Source organism: Xyrauchen texanus, chromosome 12 (assembly GCF_025860055.1).
Source record: "Xyrauchen texanus isolate HMW12.3.18 chromosome 12, RBS_HiC_50CHRs, whole genome shotgun sequence".
In the NCBI taxonomy this organism is placed as follows: Eukaryota; Metazoa; Chordata; class Actinopteri; order Cypriniformes; family Catostomidae; genus Xyrauchen; species Xyrauchen texanus.
Genome location: NC_068287.1, coordinates 34,401,844 through 34,411,599, shown reverse-complemented (window position 1 = coordinate 34,411,599; position 9,756 = coordinate 34,401,844). Strand labels below are relative to the sequence as shown.

Genomic DNA, 9,756 nt, shown 5'->3' with positions numbered 1-9,756 from the left:
TTTTTAAAGATCTTAATCACCATTCAACTTTTTATTTAGAAGTGCAAATAAACTATTGTCTTGGTTGATATAAGATTGTAGAAACAACATAACAATAATAATATACTGTGTATGTATAAATAGCTATACTAGATCATAAAATGTTGTTTAAAATAGTTAGATGAAAAAAGTGTCACACAGCTGGACACAGTGCTTAAAATGTCATGTCAATTACTCACATAACTGTGTAAATATTAATTTAAAAAAAATACATACATATATAAATATAAACAAATATAAATATATGTAAAACAAAATAAACATACATCTTAAAGTGTAGAAGATATTTTTTGAAGATATTTTGCAGATGAATTGCTCATATTTTCACTCTTATGTGAGTTTGTTGCATCTTTATATCTGCAGAGTTTTAATTCCTTGCCCAGATTATACTTGAAGCCCTTTGAAATGCTTTGAAATGATATGTGTTGAATTTCCGTTTTGAATTGGATGTGCCAAAATTCTTTTTTAGCAAGAGCTTCGGTCTGTGTCGCCCTTTGTTTAGGCGACATCTGTTGGCTGAATGTATTGCATTCCGCCAACAAGACAAGTTCATCTCATCAGATTAACACCAATCTCTGTCAGAAGAAGAAGAAAGCCTTTACTATTGTCACGCATTATACATATATACAGTGAAATTATGTTTTTCACATATCCCAGCTATGCTGGGATCAGAGTGCAGGGTCAGTAATGACATGGCACCCCTGGAGCAGATAGGGTCAAGGGCCCAACAGTGGCATCTTGGCGGTGTTGAGGATTGAACCCCCGACCGTCTGGTAGTAACCCAGAGCCTTAACCGCTGAGCCACCACTGCCCCAAAGTCAAGACAAAGAGACCCAATAGCAGATGAACAGTTCAAAAGGATTTATTTACAGTTCAAATAATAAATTTAGCATAGTTATGAGGAATCCTCCGTGAAAAGTGCTACCGCAGACGATCACATGTGCTGTGGCGGTGAGGAGCAGAGCTGCGAGGAAACCTCAGCTGTAGAGCCTCTTGCGCAGCAAACTGGAAGGCAACCACACTCCCGACACGTGGGTAGAGACGGGCAACCAAAGAGATACACGAGACAGGACCAACAAGGCAGAGAGACTGAGGTAAGTTACTTCACACAAACAGATTTCTATAAAGAATACATGCAATAAACAACAACAAACTACATTCAACAATCCAGCAATGAACATGACACACAAAGGGATTAAAATAAGCAGGAACAAACAAGGGACAGGTGCCGCTCGCCAGCTGAAAGTTGGCATGATCAGCAATCCCATGATTATGCGTGCCAGCAGTGCCTGAAACACATGAGGGAGAAAACGTCAACACAATTAGAACAAAACAAACAGAAAATGGAGCATGAGTGTCCTGATACCCGAAACCAAACCATACAGGAAGTCAGGATCCAGACACCATGCTCCGGACATGAACAAGACCAACCGAAGAGCGCACTGCAGTAACTCACACACCCCAACTATGCGAAACACAAGATATGGGATGATAAGGTCACAGTCCCATTAGATAAAAACCCAACCTGACAGAATGACAGGACCGTGACATCACCGAAGAGCTCACGGTGGTAACTCACACCAAGACCCGTACGCTCAACACGAAGACAGAACATGACGATGATGTCATGGTGTCATCAGACAAAAACCCAACCTGACATAACAGGACCATGACAATCTCTTTTTTTGTTGTTGGTCATATCCACGATGTAATAAATCAGGATATAGCTCAGATGATCAGAGAACTTGCTTGCAAAGTAAGTAGTCCCGGATTTAAAGGAATAATTCCTCCAAAATTATTTTTTTTTTTTCATCATTTACTCACCCTCATGCCATCCCAGATGATTATGACTTTATTTCTTCTGCTGAACATAAAGATTTTAGAAGAATATTTAAGCTCTGTTGGTCCATACAATGCAAGTGAATGGTGACCAAAAGTTTGAAGCTCAAAAAAGCAAATAAAGGCTCAAAAGTAAGGCAGATGCTGTTTGCATTAAGTGGAAATAGCCACAAAAAGCAAACAATACGTGCAAATAGTGTTAGATAATATTTTCACTCATAATGAAATACTAACATACAGTATCACTGCAGTGTGTTTAATGTCTTTATATAGAGTCCCACAGACACACTACACCAACCCCTACCTCTAACCCTTAACTTACCTTACACAAATGTACCATGGTTTTACTACTGTGACCATTTTATCATCATGATATTTTGTATTAAAAAAATCAAAGTCACCACAAAATTAAAATTGGTTACTATATTAACAGCATATTACTGTAGTAAAACCATGGTTAATTGCATTAAACTATGGCTTCTGCCAAACAAAACAAAAAACAAGATTACAACAATATTACTATAATAAAACCATGGTTATTTTTCTCTGAAATTCCTGACCTTCACCGTGATCAAATCACTGTCAGGAAATCAACCTTTAAATTATTATTATTTTATTAGTAGTAGTAGTATTAAAGGAAATGTTAAAACTGCAAACAGTGGAAACAGCAAACAGGATGAACCCAGGTCTTCTGCTGAAAAATGCACATCCACACCATCTTTACACACTACACCACTGCAGAAACAGTTGCAATTTATCTTCAATTTCTGTGTTTCCACCAGACTATTTGAGTGCAAATAGCTGTGCTGTGTTGCAGGTGCTATTTACACCTAGTGCAAATTGTCGCTCCGTAAAAGGTAATCCATCAAACTCCAGTGGTTTAATCTGTGTTTTCTGAAGCAATACAATCGGTTTTGGGAGATAACAGACCAAAATATAATTCCCTTTCACTATAAATCCTGACACCTGAGTTCAAGCTTGATTACTCTTCCTAGTACCATCTAGCACTCTGCACATGCGCCAAGCACTAGGAAGTGCCATCAATCTTGAAATCATGATTATGCCTAGAGACTGCAATGGCAAGATGTACAGAGAAAAAGGATTATATTTTGGTCTGTTTTCACCCAAAATCGATTGTATTGTCTCAGAAACTTAATTAAATCACTGGAGTGCTGTGGATTACTTATGTGCTTTATGGAGCTTCAAAGTTTTGGTCACCATTCACTTGTATTGTATGGACCAACAGAGCTGAAATATTCTTCTAAAAATCTTTGTTTGTGTTATGCAATAGAAATTCATACACACATGAGTTGGCATGAGTATGATGAGAGAAATCGAATTTTTGGATGAACTTTCCCTTTAATGGCAGACATACTTTCATATTTTTTCGGATTATATTTGTTGGCCTAAACAAGTAATTGGAGGCTTTGGCCTTACCAATCTGTAGGTACACAATGAAAAACAAAAAAATATATATATATAATGAATGGATTGAATCCTCATATGGCACCAAGATGTTACATCAGACTCCATTTTGTATTCTATTTCAGCATGGCACAACCACATTGAAAATCTTTTTAAACAAAAATCAATGCCCTCTTAGTACAATAATTACACGAGTATCACATCAAGAGGAGAACACAGAGTTACAGGCAAACAAAATACACAAATGAGATATATTTAAACATACAGTTTGATAAACACCCATTGAATACACAATGCTCTATCTAGCAAGACTGAACAGTATGTGACTAGCTTGTGAAAACAACACCTGTAATGCACTTTGAAAAATGGGGGTATAGCTCAGTGGTAGAGCATTTGACTGCAGTTCAAGAGGTCTCTGGTTTAAATCCAGGTGCCCCCTTGTTTTCAGAACACATACAAATTATAAAATGCCACTTACAACAGGTTTCACAAACGAAGCTTAAGCCAAGAGGTTCAACAGCCTCATCGTCTACACATTGACTAAAAAGTAATCATATTGTTATTTTGAAACCACATGACACAACAGAAGGGGAAAACATTGTCAAAACAATGAAGGAGTATTTAGAATTGAAATAAATCTGATATTAAGAAACTGACTCAGTTTCGTATTTGGAATCCATTTATGTATATTAAATGCTTTCTCTTTTTTTAAGAGTTCACATCGAGTCCAAGACAACTTAAACCAGTTTAAGCCAACAAACACAAGAGTAAAACTATAAAAATATTTGAAAGGGTGTCCAGCATTGAACCAAGAACCAACTGCTATGCGCACAAGTGCTCAGACCAACTGAACTATTTATTTGACCTTAGAAATCATGTAATAATTCTTATGAAAGGCTGATGTAATCATGTTCTGATTTCTATTTAGTTGTATACTTAGCCACCAGGTGTCGCCCAAATAAAGACAATGCATTTAATGACGTATCAAGAATTCTCCAGTTCAACTGTGTATAAAGACCTCGGATAGAATACCAAGTCGTTTTTATAATATTGTTTTCCCTAAAGTCTATTTATAATGTTAGTTAAGGTTTCTTGAAGAAGAACAGCCACAAATTAGTTTTACACAAAATAATCCAAATGTGCCAAACATACTGTTACAACAAACTCTTTAATTTCCACGAAATTCTTACTTAAAAAAATATGCAAGCAATGAGGCTTTCATTAATAAAATGTTTCTTACGCTCAGTGCAGTACCATTACTATTGGTGCACAGTGATGCATAATATCTTTATGACACATCTCATGGCAAATAGATGTAATTACAATTTTCAGAGTTCAAGAATAGAGCACAAAAAGGTAAGGACTTATATGCACTAAAAAATATTGTAGCCTATTTTTAAGATGTATTAATTTCAATTTAATAACACATTTCCATCTAATTGAATTGAATAGTCTTGAAGAAAATGTAATTAATAAAACTTGCATTTTCTATGATTTGTAAATTTGCATTTTGTTAAAGATTAGGCAATTCAATTAGATGGAAATTTGTTATTCAATTGAAATGGATACATCTTAAAAATAGGCTACAATATTTTTTTGAGTGTGGGAATGGGGAGATACTATGCAAGAGTAATTGTACTATGTAAAACAAATCAAATATTCAGTTATTTCACTGCTCTCTGGAATATTCGATTGTGATTGGTCAATGGCTCCATCTAGTGGTCTGATATGTTTGAGGTACAACCGAACATACGTGGATTTAGTCATATCAGACTGATATGGGTATATTTTAGATTTTTAAAGGGAGTGAAAATGAGACTCTGAGAGATAGACTTACCATCTCTTTAATGACATGAACTGTATAAAGTTATCAAAAAGCTCCTAGATCATATGACATTTTCCACAACACATGTTGTCTGGAGTTTTTTGTCCACTAAAAATTCATTGGAAAGATGCTTTTCAATGTTTCTTCAGTGGAACGATCCAAAAACACTTTTAACAACTGTACAACCATACCTCACAGCCTCATTGTCATTCCCATCAAAGATGGCGCTGCTGAGAATAAGGTCTATTGCGAGTCATCTTCCTACTTCCCTTATCACTCTGCAATCTCTACAGTTAAGCTAATAAAATTATTTGAACTAATTTCAACCTTTATTTTTTGGCAAGTTGTCTTGTAATAAGATGGATACTGAGCAGTCAACCATCAGAACTCTGTTACAAACCAGCCTGCAAATCAGCTGCTAAGTGATTTTTTTCATCTCACATATTAACATAATTTTAACCAAATGTATATTTCATGTCCTTTATATATTTATTACGTTAGTAGCTGTGTAATAAACAGGATAATGTACAGTCAGCCAGGTTCAGGTTTATGACGCATCGGGGTCCCGATATATACAGTGTATATCTTGATACTGGGGTCCTCATACCTACTGACTGTAGAATATCACTTACATAGTTGGTTATTTCCCTTCTCGAGGATAAGGCAGACTCTCAAAACTTTCAAGAGGTCTCTGAATGTAACTGGAATGTATTGTTCTTTTCAATTGTTTAAATAGAATCTGAGCATAGAGCAGTGTTCGGATGGAAGCAGGTTTCTTCATGTTTAATATAATGTGTAACTGTTGAGCAGCTCAATATGCAAGTCTGTCTTCATGGAACTGTTGCCATTTACACTGATCTCCATTAAGGGATTTGATTGTTGAATTCTTAACAGTTTTGCTAATTCTAGAGTCTTTAGACAACAGCTCATATGTTCCCGCTCTGGAAATGTGTGATTGGAAGATCCACATACAATACGGGTCTGCAGAACTCCAGAGAAAACTCTGCAGCTTTCCACAGAATTGGAACAACCGTCATTCTGAATGTTCCGCATTCCATCTAGCCTCATTAATTAGACATGTAACAACAGTCACCAGCAACCATTCTTAAAACAAATAAAATAAAGTATGATGAATTACGGGATTGGCTGTTAACATTAGCAAATAACATTATCTTTTTCATTGAATTACAACCAGATTTTCTCAATACTTGTCCAATCATAGAAAGCAGATGCCAACAAGACTTACTTAGTGTTTGGATTTGGTTTGTTGGTAAGCACTGCCGAACATGAAGTTGTACCTGTATTTTTCCTCAGTTATTAAGGTGCTAGTACAACCTAATATGTATTCCCTGCTGCCAGTATGTGCTATACTGTATGTTTTTACCTCAGTTAAATACTGGCAATGCATCAAGATTGAGGTCATCCTGTTTTTCCTGCCTGAAAACATGTGCTACCGATGCAGTCCCATCCAGAGAAAGAAATGTATTTCATCAGACAAGCATGACAACTTAAACTACCAATAGATAATTCTTTAAAGGTCTGATTTTCAGAACAATTGATCGCAATACAACAATAAATACATCTGTTCTTACAAGCTGCACTGATAAAGTGATTGAAAATTGATTTTCTTTTTTTATTTGTAACTTTTAATAGGAGGTGGTCATGGAGGCCCAATAATCAAGTGGCACAAATTGAGTATATAAAATGCAGCATTGAACGCCACTTTCCCAGAGCAGAGTCACCCACAGCTCAGGACTGACCAGCACAGCAACTAAGAGAGCTTAATCTGCATCCATTCTTTTATGCCTAGAATCCTGCACACTCACTTTGAAGCAGTGGTGTAGCCATGGGTGAGCCAGGGTGTGCAAATACCACCCAAAACATAAGGTTGCACACTCAAATGAAATCGGGGACTAAAACCGAAATGTTTTTCATTTCGGTTCGTTCTGAGCAGAAATGGAATTTTTTGTTTCTGTTCCGGCATTCAGCAGCCTCCTTTCCAAATAGTAACTGGTTTAAACAAAATAAAAGAATAGTTAATAATGTTCTATTTTTAAATGGCAGTACTCTGTGCTAAATGCTGCACATAATCACCCTTATAGCCTACCAGTTGCAGTGTTTCCAGATCTCACAAGAGAAAGGTGGAAAGTTTTACTGATTGTACGTGTCCACTGGCACATGGTGAGTGAAGCGGCTGTTTTCAATCCATTACAATGAAAATCAACCTTACGAGCGTGGTGCTCAACTCCCATAGGAATGAATTGAAACTGCTCAATTCAATACATGTTGTGTTATATTTGGAGAATACACTTGGAAAGTTAGGTGTGGCAGGGCAGAGGGCGGGGCCGGGTCATGATTCCATATTGAGGCCTGGCTTATCCATTATGCAGCCTCTTGTTCACAAGGGTTATGACATCATTGCAGCTGTTGCCTAGCATTCCTAAGACTCCCTTTCAAACTGTTGTACAAATGGCAAATTTTTTTTTTTACTTTTTTGCACATTGCTTCACAAATAAACAATTGTGGACAAATACTGGACAAATACGAGGAAAGGGGCTTTCACATTCTTCTTCTTTTGTTTATAGCGATTTGCATTATTTGAGCATATTACCACCTGCTGGGCAGGGAGGAGAATATATTGTAAAAAAGGACTTAAATATTTATCTGTTTCTCACTCACTACCATATCGCTTGTGAAGACATAGATTTAACCACTGTGGAGTCCTGTGGATTAATTTTATGCTGCCTTTATGTGCTTTTTGGAGCTTCAAATATCCTGCAACAATTCACTTGCATTATTTGGACCTACAGAGCTGAAATATTCTTCTAAAAATCTTTTTTTTGTGTTCAGCATAAAAAAGAAAGTCATATACATCTGGGATGGCATGAGAGTGAGTAAATTATGTGGGAATTTTCATTTTTGGGTGAATTATCGCTTTAATGTTCACTTTATTGTGCTTCAGTTCTTGCACACCCAGTTTTTCCTTGGCACACCCAGAGTCTTGTTTTGGCTACACCACTGCTTTGAAGACAAAGAAATATACAAAATAAACATACTTCTATGCACATACCCATTAAGCACACATTATTCTGGACTAAAAGCTAGATGGCAACCCTGTGAAAACAAAACCTTTAACATTACGTTGAGTGTGGGGATATAGCTTAGTGGAAAAGCCACTTAGTGGATTAATCTTAATAAACATCTTAATAATGTGTGTGTGTGTGTGAGAGTGTGTGTGTGAGAGTGAGTTGCTCTTATCAATTGTTTCACGTGGCAATGATTGACCTAATGCTGAATCACATGAAGACGAAACCCTGTCTGCACTGAACATTTGATGGTTGTGTATAGGCAAGGCCGTAGCTAGTGGGGTGAAATGTGGTAATGATTCTAGGGGCCTAAAGGTCCAGGGGGCCCCACAACAAATTAAAAACTGTATTTTTTAATAGGAAAGGGGTCCAGAGCAAGATGCAGCCAAGGGGCCCAGATGATCTGGCTACGGCCCTGTGTGTAGGCACTGTGTCTGACTATTTGATGAGAGATTTGGAAAATAAATGGTAAAGAATTTAATATTAACTGAAATTAATTAATCTGAACAATTTAACAGCAGAGAATTTTTATTCTGTCTCACAGCATTGAAGACGATAGTGCAGGTTGACCAATCAGAAGAAAGGGGCGTTTCAGGTCCACTAAAGAGTGCAAATCAAATTTTCAAGCCATATATTAGTGAAATCAAATAATCAAAGCACACAGTGTCCAGTGGTTATTTTTCCTGTTTCATATTTTTAACTTGAGCATTAAATCGAAATACAAAAAACAAGTCATTATTTGTTTTTTTATATTGGTAATGTAAACAAATATTGAAATAACAATAATTTTAGTTTTTCCGATATTTAATTCCTAATTGAAAATGAAATGAATGAATGATACACAGATTCATCACATTATAATCTAGCTGCATTAAGCATGCGTTCTCAAGGGACGAGCATCCACATGAGTGACCCCATGAAAAATGGCCGTTTCGGAGTTTGGAGTTATTTACATGATCTGCTTCCATATTATTTAAACTGTAATAAAGCTATAACGCATTAAATATAACTGCATTTAAGATGTAAGGCTGGGGTGTTTCCTTTAAAGAGTTCTCGCTCTGCTTATTCCTCAACCAGAGTGCTTCTGTATTTATTTATTTGGTATTTTTGTACCAAATAAGTACTGTTTGGAAAGTTTATAGTGTATCTGGACAGTGAGCTGTGTGTTCATCCTCTCCTCAGTCAGGGGTGAACTGCAGTGCTGCTCTAGTGCGCCGTCATTAAAGGGGTCATGACATGGGTTTTTTTTATTGTATTATTATGTTCCCTTAGGTGCAATTATAGTATTAATATATTTTTTTTTTAAGAAAAACTTTTAAAATCTAGTGATTTATGACCTTTTCCCACCCTGTTTCTCATCCTCTGATTCAAACAGTCTGTTTTGGGGGCGTTTTCCATTTAAGACTTCAGTGTTAACGCCCACTGTTATGATTGGCTAACGTCAGTGCCTATGTATCAATTATTGACGCCCCAGCCAGAACAATATGCAAGTAAACTAAGTAAAAACACTGTGATTATTCATAATGAATGAAATTGCGCTTT

At 36.4% G+C, this 9,756-nt stretch overlaps 1 non-coding gene across 1 annotated transcript; it reads left to right on the top strand.

The window, feature by feature from the left end:
* The first annotated feature begins 3,670 nt into the window (after positions 1-3,670).
* Positions 3,671-3,742, top strand: trnac-gca (transfer RNA cysteine (anticodon GCA)). Its single transcript has one exon. It is a non-coding gene; the product is annotated as a tRNA-Cys (tRNA).
* Positions 3,743-9,756: the final 6,014 nt, after the last annotated feature.